General features: G+C 41.0%; 1 pseudogene; it reads right to left on the bottom strand.

The window, feature by feature from the left end:
• Positions 1–453: 453 nt before the first annotated feature.
• On the bottom strand, positions 454–673 carry LOC144492265 (small nuclear ribonucleoprotein G pseudogene; annotated as a pseudogene).
• Positions 674–11429: the final 10756 nt, after the last annotated feature.

The raw sequence follows: 11429 nt of genomic DNA, 5'->3' as shown, positions 1-11429 counted from the left end.
ACTCACTTTTCCTCATATTATGGCACTCTATATGGTGTTCACCTTCTTCTCTGTGGAAGTTGATGAACTTGACAAACTAACACCATTTTGTTTTTAAAGTAAACAATTGCTTATTCAGTGAGAATAAAAAACCTGCAAAGACCATCCATAGTTCTAACTTACTGGAGATGTTCAGAGCATGCTATATGAAACAGTGAATTCAAGGCACGTGTACTCAGTTTTTAAATTGTCGCAAACCATTAAACAATACTCTTGTAGGGGGTGTCATTAGTCTTTTTTCACACAAAAGTGTATTTAATGTCCTTTAGGTCCCAAAAGTACAAATAATAACATATTCACAAAAATGGCAGGTTGCACCTCATTAACAAATGAACCAATTGCCATCTTGCGAACGGACAAACATTCTAGGCTTCAGAATGTTCTTTCTGTGTTTCAGGACGACAGCTGCCTTTACTATATTCTTTCTAATGTTTCTGGCATGATATTTCTGTTCTCTCTGATAACCACCATGCCCATGTTATTTTGCTACAATCTCGACAGATTCATCCAGGGCAAGATTCATGAAGGGGTGAAGCCACGTGGGAGGTCCTTGCAACTATCTCCCACCATTCAGCTTGAGTGACTGTTTATTGCCCAGTGACTTCTCAAGCTCGGACAGATGAGCCTTGCTCATCTTTCTGGGTTGGCGGCTTTGCTTTTTCTCTCTTTCTCTGGCCGGAATTCTCCGACCTCACCTGCAGCTGGGATTTTCCAGTCCCATTGTAGTGAACAGAGATTTAGCTGTGAGCCAAATTCTTCGTTCTTGCTGGCAATGGCAGTAGGATGTGCGAAACCGGAGAATTCCTGCCTCTGTCTGTACTTGATCTTAAGGCCACCCAAAGTGGTAAAATTTCTCTAACTCAGGTATGTGTGTTGACTTCACAATGTTCGTTCCATGCTTCTGGACTAGAACTCTCTTCACTGTCCTTGTTCTAAGACTTTGAGTACGATAATACTATTCCCTCTGATATACACCATGCCAATGTTATTTCTTCCTTCATTCTATCCAGTACCTTACTGAGCTGATAAGTGAGCATCACTTACATTGCAAGAACTATAAAGATTATTCTTTCATTATGCAAGCAGAAAAAAGAGTCTCAAATTCACTCTACTTATTTGTATCTTGTAGTGCCAACACAGTCCTGTATCTTTGACCCCCACACATTGCTTAGCATATTAATTTGTCAGGCACTACCAGCCTCCAAGATGTATCACCTTTTCTTCTCCACCTGGGTCAAAACTATCGATCTATAGTTAAATCAGTTTCAGACTGTTTGAATTGGACAAGATCTGAATAATAAGCGTTTCAAATAATCTTCTGTAATTTGTATTTTGGATTTGATAGTTGTCAAACAATCATTGCAACTGGAAAACGATGAGGAAGACATCATGAAAGTTTTACTCCTCAAAGTGGTAAAAAGATTGCAGGAATTTTATTCACAGCACTAAAATGGTCCCCTAACACACTGGCAGTAACATTTAGATTAATCACCGATGTTTAGAAATAGCATTTTGCCATATCTTAGTGGATTATTTTTTCCTGCTTTTCATTTGCCAGAAAATCTTGGTTTCTGCTGTAAATCATAGAATCATACAGCACAGAAGAGGCCCTTCAGCCCATCGAGTCCGCATCGACATGTTAGAAACACCTGAACTCCCACATAATCCCATCTGCCAGCACTAGACCCATAGCCCTGAATGTTATGATGTGCCAAGTGCTCATCCAGATATTTTTTAAAGGATGTGAGGCAACCCGCCTCCACCACTCTTCCAGGCGACACATTCCAGACCGTCGCCGCTCTCTGGGTAAAAAAGTTTTTCTTCACATTCTCCCTAAACCTCCTGCCCCTTACCTTGAACCTATGTCCCCTCGTGACTGACTCTTCAACTAAGGGGAACAGCTGCTCCTTACCCTCTCTGTCCATGTCTCTCATAATCTTGTACACCTTGACCAGGTTGCCGCTCAGTCTTCTCTGCTCCAACGAAAACAACTCAAGCCTATGCAACCTCTCTTCATAACTTAGATGTTTCATCCCAGGCAGTAACCTGATAAATCTCCTCTGCACCACCTGCAGTGCAATCACATCCTTCCGATAATGTGGCGACCAGAACTGCACACAGTACTCATGACTTCCCTGCTTTTGTAATCAATGCCTCGATTGATAAAGGCAAGGGTCCCATATGCCCTTTTTCACCACCCTACTAACATGCCCTTCCACTTTCAGGGATCTGTGGACAAACATGTTTTGTTTCACAGAACTTCCTAATGTCCTACCATTCATTGAGTACTTTCTTGTCAAATTACTTCTTCCAAAGTGGATCATGTCATACTTTTCAGGGTTAAATTCCATCTGCCACTTATCTGCCCATTTGACCATTCCGTCTATATCTTCTTGTAGCCCAAGACACTGCCTCACTGTTAACCACCTGTCCAATCTTTGTGTCTTCTGCAATCTTACGAATTCTGCCCCCGACATAGTCACAAATGATGAATAACAGGGTACCCAACACCGATCCCTGTGGTACGCCGCTGGACACTGGTCTCCAGTCACTAAAGCAACCATCTTTCATCACCCTTTGTCTCCTACAACTGAGCCAATTTTGAATCCACTTTATCAAATTACCATGTATCCGATGTGAATTTACCTTCCTTACAAGTCTCCCATGTGAGACCTTGTCAAAGGCTTTGCTGAAATCCACATAAACTACATTGACTGCACTACCCTCGTCTGCACACCTGGTCACCTCCTCAAAAAAATGACGGAGCCATGCTGATTATCCCTGATCAAACTTTGCCTCTCCAAGTGGAGATAGATGCTCTCCTTCAGAAGTTTCTCTAATAGTTTCCCTACCATTGACATGAGACTCACTGGTCTAGTTCCCTGATTTATCTCTACAACTCTTCTCAAATAGCGGAACCACATTAGCTGTTCTCCAGTCGTCTGGCACCACCTCCATGGTCAGAGAGGAATTAAAAATTTGGGTCAGAGCCCCTGCAATCTCCTCGCTTGCCTCCCACAGCAGCCGAGGGCCCAATTCATCTGGACCTGGAGATTTATCCACTTTTAAGGCTGCCAACACCTCCAATACTTTGTCCTTCCCTGTGTCAAATTGCTCAAGAACCTCATAGTCTCTCTCCTTGAATTCCATACCATCGTCATCATTCTCTTGGGCGAAGATGAATGTGAAGTATTCATTCAACACTCTACCAATGTTCTCTGGCTCCACCCACAGATTGCCCCCCTTCGTCCCTAATGGGCTTTCACTGGTTATCCTCTTCCCATTGATATGCATAGAATATCTTGGGATTTTCCCTACTTTTACCAGCCAGAGCTTTCTCATATCCCCTCTTTGCATTCCTCATTCCTTTCTTAAGCTCCACCCTGAACTTTCTATACCTCACTAATGCCTCCACTGATTTGCTCCCTTTGTACTTTTTAAAAGCCTTTCTTTTCCTTCTCATTGTATGCTGAATATCTCTGGTCATCCATGGTTCTCTGGGCTTGTTATTCCTACCTATCACCCTGGGGGGAACATGCTTGCACCCTCCCCATTTCCTTTTTGAATCATTTTGAATCATAAATATCATAAATATTTCTCCAAACAAATGTTGTAAAACACCGTGTACACACAAAACTCACCTGATGAAGGGGCAGCACTCCGAAAGCTCGTGATACCAAACACACCTGTTGGACATTAACCTGGTGTTGTGAGACCACCATCAGTAGTAAATAATCACAAAATAGTTTATGAGTGTTATTCAAAAGAGACACTCGGGAAACTTGGTACCTTAAGAAACGCAGTCTTGACTTTTCAGACACTGTTGCAGGTTTAGCCAATACTCAGCTGTTCTGCTTGGCAAGTCTTGGGCAATTGGTTTCTGTTTTGTTTATGAATGCAAGTGGAAGGCTCAGGAAAATCTGTCATGATGCATCTTCTGTTGACTATTAATTGACATTGCAAGTGGCTGCAGGGAAATCTATGCACAAACAGAAGATTTAAAAAAACCTTGTCGTGAAGCAGGTGGAAAAATAAATAACTGACAATTTAACAGACAGTCATAGTATACCCTCAGCAGTGTCAGTAGAAAGTATCGCTGGAGTGTGTAAATTTTTTGTTGCAATTAGTAATGCCGAGGAAGACTACAACATGCTGTTAGGTGTGTAATAAACCTACACTGACTTGGGCTAATGATGATGTGGGCTTTTGGCTATGCACTTAAGAGGTTGAATATTGATTATACAGTGAAGTAATACAGCAGCAGCCAAAGCTCAGATAGCAAATATATGTTCAATTGATCTTCTCCTGCTGAACCTCAGTGTTATTTATAGTGGTGGTACTGAAAGGGGGAATACTTTGTGAAATAAAATCTTGCATAATACCTGCTAAGTTATGAAATTGAAAGACTTGTCTCATGTTCAATTGGAGTATTGAGAAATACAGTGCAGAGGTCATAATATCATTAAGATTGATAAACACGAGCTGAAAGTTCCTTTAGTGTATTTGTTCACGCTGTTTAAAAAAAACTTATTGATCATTGTTTTGTGGTTTTAGAAAACAGTTTTGAAGCTGTTGTTGTGTAATGAGGCATCAGGCTTTATGACTTTTAAAGAGATTTGGAGTTGCCATTGAGGTAAATATTATGGATTAATCATCCATTCCCGCTGTGGCCTTTTGGTTGCCCTTAACTCTCTGTAGCCTATAAGGTCTCTGATTGCCATGCAGTCTTTGTATTTGCGTTCAAAGTGCCTACATGGAACAATGTTAAACCACACTAAGGGGTTCCTAGCAGCACACAGCAACACCTGCAGAGCAGTGAAATGTCATTGTTGCCTCAGCAATTTCTGCACATGAAAAGCACCACTGATGTAGCAGATGATTCGAATAATACATGATCTGAATTGATGAAGGAGGAGGACCGTGACATGGAGAGCTTTTCAACCGATGCTTGCTCAGGACTTCCCAGATTTTGATTCCCTGAATGGGGCACCTGTGGATTTACAGAATTGTTGCCAATTAGTGGTCAGACAAGCTGACTTCACAGTGAATATAAAGAAATAACAGTTCAGATTTTCACTTGTTAAGATTTAGAAAAGGACTTCTGCACCAAAATTCGAATTACAAGAAGCCTACAATTGTTAGGTTTATTTCAAATTCAAAACTAACATTTTCTGTGGTTCAGCACTTTTGCTTCAATACATTCTTTGTTAGAAATCACAAAGTCATTTTTTAAAGCATACAGTATTAGAAAGAAGATGTGTATTTTTGTGTATTCAGAAGGAGTGCTTAGTATAGTCATTTTATGAGCTATAAGGGTTGCTGCAGTGCCTTGGTGCAAGTTTTTAGATATAAATTGTAAAGTTGTGAAACACTTTGGAAGATATTGGTGTGGATTATTATTGTAATTTTTAATGGGTGGCACGGTGGCACAGTGGTTAGCACTGCTGCCTCATAGTGCCATGGACCTGGGTTCGATTCCTGGCTTGGTTCATTGGCTGTGTGGAACCTGTACATTCCCCCCGTGTCTGCATGGGTTTGATCATTGTTTACCTGTGAATTCACATGTACCTGATATTAACACAGAATTTTAGAGTACAAGATGGATATTGTAAATTTTTAAAATCATTTTGACCTTGTAACTTTTATTTTTGTCTATTCAAAACCCATGGAATCTTGTGACTTTATTCTCTTAGCAAGTGCCTTGACTCTCAAACTTTGCCTGCTTGAAACAAATAGTTATTGATCCGGTGCTCCGGTTTACTCCCACAGTCTGAAAGGCATGCTGGTTAGGTGCATTGCCCATGCTAAATTCTCCCTCAGTGTACAGGTGCCGGAGTGTAACAACTAGGAAATTTTCACAGTAACTTCATCACAATATTAATGTAAGCTTACTTGTGACTAATAAATAATAAACTTTAACACTACTTTAGTGACAGTTTATTTAAACAATTTCTATTCAATAGCTAAAGAATCCATAATATGTAGACATGTGTTATGAATGAACAATGAGTTAAATGTTATTAAGATCCTTGACATGTCCCCCAAATATTTGGGACTATCTGGCCAGAGATCAATAACTATTTGTTCCAAGCAGGCAAAGTTTGAGAGTCAAGGCACTTGCTCAGAGAATAAAGTCACAAGATTCCATGGGTTTTGAATAGACAAAAATAAAAGTTACAAGGTCAAAATGATTTTAAAAATTTACAATATCCATCTTGTACTCTAAAATTCTGCGTTAATATCAGGTACATGTGAATTCACAGGTAAACAATGATCAAACACACCACATTGTCTCAGCAACCCTCCCAGATGTCACTGAACACTGGAATCAGTCAACTTTGGTGAAACTCTGTCTCCCTTATGAGCGACTTCAAACCTTCCACTTTGAAAGATTAAGGCTGGAATTTTCCAGCCATTCTCTGGTCCCGCTGCAGTGAACAAAGATTTGGCTGAATGCCAAATTTTCCACCCTCGCTTGCAGTAGCTGCGGGACATTAATGGCTGGAAAATTCTGGCCCAAGTCGCTGAATTCCTTCAAAACTGCTCCACATTGGATTGTCTCAACAGCTGCACGCCTCTCAGGGTTAACATTTCATTTTGCAAAACTCCATTCCCCTGAATTTCTGAGTCTGCTATCTAGCCTCTACTTGTGCAATTTCAGATCTTTAATAGCTGGCTAGCTTCACTGGGCTGGCACTGCTCCTGAATTTCACCAAGCTCCAATCTCCCCATCTACATTTAGATATAAATGTCGCCCTGGGTTTCTTCTGTGTGTGTTGAGTCCTCCCCAGTAAGGTCTGAAGGTGCCACTTGTGCAGGATGTTACATAAGATCGTGATGATGAACTGTCTGTCAGATAATCAGTGCTGATGTCCGTTCTACTGTTAGTGTGTGAGATCCTGGTGGACTGTAACCCTTCAAATGCATGATGCCTTTATGGGAATGGCAGACAGTCAGGTCAGATGACTCCCTCGGTCGTCTCTGACTGGACCTGTTGATTGTGGCCTGGTCCCAGGATCACTTAATTAATCACTTAATCCCACCTACTTAATTTGATGAACTCAGTTCCATGGGGGAGCCATTGGATTTCCCACTCTCAACAGATAAGATGCTGACATGAGTGGGCTGCATCATTGATGAATGTTGATGGCTAGGCCTCATTAATTTGCCGGTGGTAGTGTTCTTATGCATTTTCAGCCTTTGTTCTTCTGGATGATAGAGGCCTTGGGTTTGGAAATTGCTGTTGAAGGTGCCTTGGCTAGTTGCTACAGTGCAACTTGTAGGTGATACACACTGAAGCCATAGTGCACTGTTATGGAGAGTTTAAGGTGGTGGATGGGATTCTGATGAAGTAGGCTGCTTTATGCTGTATGGTGGTGAACGTCAAGCGTTGTTGGAGCTGCACTCATCCAGCAAGTGGAGAGTATTCCTCACACACCTGACTTGTGCCTTTTAGATAGTGGACAGATTTTGGGGAGTCAGCAGGTGAATTACTTGCTACAAAATTCCCAGTTTCTGACCTGCTGTTGTAGCCACAGTAATTATATGACTGGCCCAGTTAAATTTCTGGTTAATAGTAATTTCCAGGGGGTTGATAATGGGGGAATTCCGTGATGGTAATGCCATTGCCTGTCAAGGATAGCTAGTTTCTGTTTTCTTGGAGCTGGTCATTGCATGGCACTTACTTTGCATGAGTGTTTTTGCCATTTATCACCCCAGACCTAGATGCTGTCCAGATCACACTGCATGTGGGCACAGCTGCTTCCAAATCTAATGAGTTGGGAATACTGTTGAAAACTGTACAATCATCAGCAACCATCCTCACTCTTGACTTTTGTTGGAGAGAAGATAATTAATGAAATTGATGAGACTAGGGCACTACTCGGAGGAGGTCCTGCGGAAATGTTCTGAGGCTGAAGTGATTGGCCTCCAACTACCATCTTCCATTGCACTAGGTATGACTCCAACCAGGATCACAGAATGGTTATAGCACAGAAGGAGGCCATTCAGCCCATTGTGTCTTTGCCAGATCTCCATTGGAGCAATTTACCTCGTGCCATTCCCTGGTTTTTTCAGTGAAGGTGAATTCCCACTGTCTTCAGTTTTGTTAGGGCCTCTTGTTGCTACAATCAGACAAATGCAGCCTTGACTTCAAAAACAATCTGTCTCACCTTGTCTCTGGAATGCAGCTCTTTTGTCCATGTTTGGACTAAAACTGTAATGAGATTTGAAGCCATGTGGTGCTGGTGGAACCCGAACTGAGAAAAATAGGTTATTGCTGAGCATGTATTGCTTGATACCTGTGTCAATGACACCTTCTGTCACTTTGTTGCTAATTGAGAGTGAACTTATGGTCATTAATTGGCCAGATTGGGTTTGTCCTACCTTTTGTGGACAGGATGTACCTGTGCAATTTTGTATATTGTTGGGTAGATGCCAGTGCTGTAGTTGTACTGGAAAAGTGTTTCTAAGGGCATAGCTAGTTCTGGAGCACTATTGTAGTTCTTATGTAGCTTATATTTAACATGTACCCATAGTTTATATGTTTGGTTATTCCTTTTTTATTTAACATGTACAAAATATTGACTCATCATGATCTCTACAATCACTGCAACAGATATTTTTTCCAGTTTTACTGAAAACTAAGATTTGTTTTTGCTTAGTTATCCCTCTGAAAATTGTATTTTTAAGTTTTATAGAACCACACCACTGTTGATTCCAAGGAGATCAAGTTTACAAGTATTGTGACAGGAGCTCAGACTGCAGAAAGGCAGGAAAAAGTTTGCCTTATTTGAGAGTCGGGGGAAAGTATCGTTAACCATTGTACCTTACCTAGAAAAGGTTGAACCAAATTGCTAGTCACATTGTTTGCTGCACTGAAGGTATGTAATTTCGGTTTTACTCTGTTGTGTAAAGAGTTAATAGCTTCAGGAAGTAGGGATATGGATCATCTTGCAAGGTAGCCCAAAAAAGCAATTACTGCAGTGGGCCTTAGTGTGGTATATTCTTTAAATAGTTTAAACAGATGGGAAGCCTAGTTTCAGATTTTATCACAAATGACAGACAGGTAGCACTTGTGAATGCTTTATTGAGATACCCATGCTCAACAAACGCATGGAATAAGCATTGAATAAAGGAGACTATTTTAAAAGTATCCTTTCATTACCAGCCACATGTAAGCTCCTTGCCTATTTCTCTCTTATTCTGTTCCTTATAGGTTACTTATACTGCACAGTTTTCAATGATGCAAAGAGATTCAACTTTATGAACTTGAAATTGCATTGTAATGCTTCTAGCAAAAGATCCAAATCCAAATCAGCAGGGGAATATGAAACCACCTCAAACATGGAACCCTTAATCACTTTGGCTTCTCACCCACTCTGCTATGTGCAAAGGGAAGTTTAAAAAGTACCAAGAAATTGTAAAAATAAAATTCCCCTCTCCACTTCTGAAGATATTGGCTGTAGTGAGGATTCCAGGACCTCATCTAAGTACTCACTCACATATAAGGCTGGCAGTGAATATCCGTGGATCACTTGAACATGGTGAACAACATGAGTCATATATTTTCCTCACTCACATGTACTTTTTAAAGGGAAGTCATTCAAATGATCGGATGTTGTAGGGACCTAGTCACCTTTCCCGCTCCCCAGTCAGGGGTATCGAAATTGCTTATACACCATATTGATGACTTAGCTAAGATAAGCTAGCTCAACACACTGAAGGTTGACTCTTGTGTCAGTATTTTTGCAACTGAAGTGGGTAGATAGATTTTGGCAATTTCCTGACTTGGTAGACCAACATCGATTTAAAGAGCCCCATTAGATCCAATTTTCAATCTGGGGAGTTGGGATTGGGACAGAGTTGGTTTTGCCGACCATGATCCTAGGCGGGTGGGAGTGCAGCTGACTGCTGAGGTGAGCTGGTTAGAAGGCTCACCTAAGTGCTCTGGGAATTGTCCCAGCTATGCTAGAAACTGATAGGCTCTCTAAACCATCACCCCTCACCCCCATGCCACCTCCATGCCAACTCATGCCCCATTCATTCCCCCATGCCCCATTTGGCCATGGCACTAAGTGGCCACTCACCCAGTATTTACAATGTGCAGATCTCTGGAACCATGTGGCGACGATGAAAAGATAAACTTCTAAAAATCTAATACAGCTCTCAATTGATAATGAAAAATCTACCATTCAAAAACCCGTTCAAAACTTTAAACCTCCTCAAGTGGTTAATCTCTTATAAAAACAGATTTCAATGTAGACCCCTCATGAAATACAGCTAAATCTTTAATAACCACATTAATCTGTCAATCAAGCTGTAAATTCAGAATCCTCTGTTGAGATAATTGTAGCTTTTGAAGCTCAGCCAAGTATTCATAATGACTCTTGGGGAAATGTCAACAAAGAACACTATTTAAAAATTTTTTTTCGAGAAAACTTTTTTTATTGAAACTATGTAAATGGTAATTGTTTCTAAACTACAATAAATGACCTGTCAATCAAAGCTTTTCAGCAGGGGCTTTTTTTGCCTTTTATTGACAGCGTCAGCCTGTCTTTCATGTTAAAGAGTGGGAGATTTAAAAACCTTCAGATCATGACGCTTAAATAAACCTTATCCATCCTACAAGAGTCTTTACGTCTGCTCCAAATTGTCGACTCCCACACTGTAGGTTAACTTCCTTGCAAAGAGCTAAAATAGGGTCTGTTTGAACTCAGTACTCAAATCCCCCTGCTGAGTTTGGGTTTCTGGCCTTTGTGAGTCACACCCCACCAGCTTCACCAAACATGGGATCTATCAAAAATGGGGACGAGACTTCCACATCTGGGTGCTTTCCACCATTTTTAATGGTCCGGGAGTCTTCTTGCCTCCACGAAACTCTTGCCCATGACTTTACTTAAGTAAGTTCATTAATCAGGCAATACTTTTTGGAAATCTATTTAATGTTATCAAAGAGGTGATTGGGCCCTTGTCTATCTCCTAACATTCAAATTCCACTATCATTCATAAGCCATAGCGGAAAGAGTGTATTCCCTATGCAAAGTACAATACAGGATTGGCAGGAAAACTCAGCTCTCTTGGTCTCTTTCCATCTTCAGTAGTCTGAAGCTCATCTGTATGACAACAGTGCCTTATTTTTTTAAAATTTATTTTACAAGATGGGGGTATTGCTGGCTAGGCCACTATTTGTTGTTCATCCCTAGTTGCCCTTGAGAAGGTTGTGGTGAGTTGCCTCCTTGAACTGCTGTAGTCGTTGAGGTGTAGCTACATCTATTAGGTGCTGTTAGGGAGAGAGTTCCAGGATTTTGACCCAGCAACAGTGAAGGAATGATGATATATTTCCAAGTCAGGATGATGTGTGACTTGGAGGGGATCTTTCTGGTGGTGGT

The sequence above is a fragment of the Mustelus asterias genome, chromosome 4 (assembly GCF_964213995.1).
Source record: "Mustelus asterias chromosome 4, sMusAst1.hap1.1, whole genome shotgun sequence".
Lineage (NCBI taxonomy): Eukaryota > Metazoa > Chordata > Chondrichthyes > Carcharhiniformes > Triakidae > Mustelus > Mustelus asterias.
This window is presented reverse-complemented; position numbering and strand designations above follow the sequence as displayed.